The following is a 2,454-nucleotide window of genomic DNA, read 5'->3' as shown; positions in this document are numbered from 1 at the left end:
ATGTATATTTGCATGTGCGTTTTCAAGCTGCAAGGATGTGATAAGTTTGGAGTACAAAAGGATTTCAGAGCTATCAGAAAGATTTACAAACCACACGATTGGATAGTGTTTTTTAGAAAACTGTGGTACTGGACCAGCAGTTGGCATAATAGCTATGTCGCTGGACCCCCATGTAGTCGACCGTGGTTCAAGTCCCAGACGTGGAGGCTTAAACTCATGCCATGCATGTGTGCGTGTGTGCCCAAGATCCCGAGAGGAGAATGGAGGAGAAGGGATTGCGGCATAGCAATCCCCCCAGGGGGTGATTTCTGTCTCTTTGGCTCTCTCTTTCTGGCGAGCTCACACACCCTATAGCAAAAACAAAACAAAACACAAAACAAAACAAAACCAAAAAACCTCTCCCCCCCAAAAAATTGTGGTACTATTACATTGTGTGTGTGTGTGTATGTGTGTGTGTGTGTGTGTATTATTTATACATGTGAATGTGTGTTTGTGTATGCTTGCCCAAGCTTCAGGAGTACAATTTAATTACAGAAGGAAAGGGTTTCAAACCTTACAGAAGAATTTGCCATCGGCTCTACTGGAGGTATAGTCTTTAGGGAAATGTGTTACTTTTCTACTACTGTGCTTGTGTTCATTATCCATACACATATGCATGTGAGTATGGATTTCTCTTACTCTGTGTGTATTCAAGTTGTAGGTTTCTGATTCATTTATAGCAGAAGAGGATTCTAGAACTTACAGAAGAATTTGAGAAAGGCTACATTGCAGTTGTGTTTTCTAGAAAGATGGAGTACATTTACACTGTGTGTGTGTGTGTGTGTGTGTTATTCATACTTGCACGCATAATTGAATGTGTGTCTGTGTGTCTGTGTTTGTGTGTGCCTGTCCAAGCTGTGGGAGTGCAATGTATTTACAGAAGAAAAAGATTTCACAGCTTACAGAAGGACTTGCCAAAGGCTCCACTGAAGTTCTATATTTTAAATGCAGGTGTGGTTTCTTTGTACTGTGCCTATGTGTATTATTCATAACTGTGTGCTTTTGTGAATGTCGGTGTGTATTTATGTGTGTGTGTCCAATCTTCAGGAGTGTAATTTATTTACTTTGCAAGATAATTTAGAGCTTACAAAAGGATTTGCCATAGGCTCCACTGGAGTTGTATTTTTAGGAAGATGAATTACTTTTCTACTGAGCACATGTCCATTTTTCATGAATGTATGCTTTTGTGAATGTGACTGTATTTTTTTTTGAGTTTGTCTAAACAACAGGCTTGTGATTAATTTACAATAGAAAAGAATTTAAGAGTGTACAGAAGGATTTCTAAAAGGCTCCATTGCAGTTGTGTTATCTAGATAGATTTAGTGTCTTTATACTGTTTGTATGTGTATTATTCATGCATGTGTGCATATGTGAGCCTGTGTCTGTGTTTGTATGTGCTTCTCTAAGCTTCAGTAGAGCAATTTATTTATGGTACAAAGGATTTCAAAGTTACAGAAGATTAGCAGTCAGCTCCACTGGAATGGTTTTCTTCTTTCTTTCTTTCTTTCTTTCTTTCTTTCTTTCTTTCTTTCTCTTTCTTTCTTTTGAGAGGTTTTTGCTATAGGGTGCCTGAGCTCACCAGACAGACAGAGAGAGACAGAGAGACAGAAAGCGAGAAATCACCCCCCAGGGGGGGATGGCCACGCTGCAATCCCTTCTCTTCCATTCTCCTCTCGGGATCTTGGGCACGCAGGCACACACACCTGGTGTGAGTTTAAGTCACTGGGTCCGGGACATGAACCATGGTAAACTACATGGAAGTCCAGTGACATAGCCATTATACTAACTGCTGGTCCCTGGAGTGGCTTTCTTTAGGGAAATTGTTACCTATCTACTGTGCTTGTGTCTATTATTCATACATGTATGCATATGTGAACATGGGTTTGTATTACTGTGTGTGTGTCCAAGTTGTAGGCTTGTAATTTGTTTACATTATAAAAGAATTCTAGAGCTTATAGGTAAATTTCCAAAGGCTCCATTGCAGTTGTGTTTTCTACAAAGATGCAGTACCTTTATACTGTGCTTTTGTATGTTATTCATGTATGTGTGTATATTCGAACATGTGTCTGTGTTTGTGTGTGCTTGTCGAAGCTCCAGGAGTACAATTTATTTACAGCATAAAAAGATTTCAGGAGAAGCCACGGGCCTTCAGGAGAAGGTTCCACATGATACAGTGAACTAGATTTTTAAGGGAATGAAGATTTTCTACTAATAATTCAGCCTCCAACAAATGAGCTAGTGGCAGAAGAAGCCACAGGCCTTCAGGAGAAGGTTCCACATGGCTACAGTGAACTAGATTTTTAAGGGAATGAAGATTTTCTACTAATAATTCAGCCTCCAACAAACAAGCTAGAGCGATCACAATAGAATGGCAAAGAGATTCTAGATCACCTCTGTCTGCTTGCTCCTGAACAT

This window comes from Tupaia chinensis, unplaced genomic scaffold (assembly GCF_000334495.1).
Source record: "Tupaia chinensis unplaced genomic scaffold, TupChi_1.0 Scaffold140061_1, whole genome shotgun sequence".
Classification (NCBI taxonomy): Eukaryota; Metazoa; Chordata; class Mammalia; order Scandentia; family Tupaiidae; genus Tupaia; species Tupaia belangeri.
The sequence above is the reverse complement of the archived record's forward strand: the minus strand, read 5'-3'. Positions refer to the sequence as shown.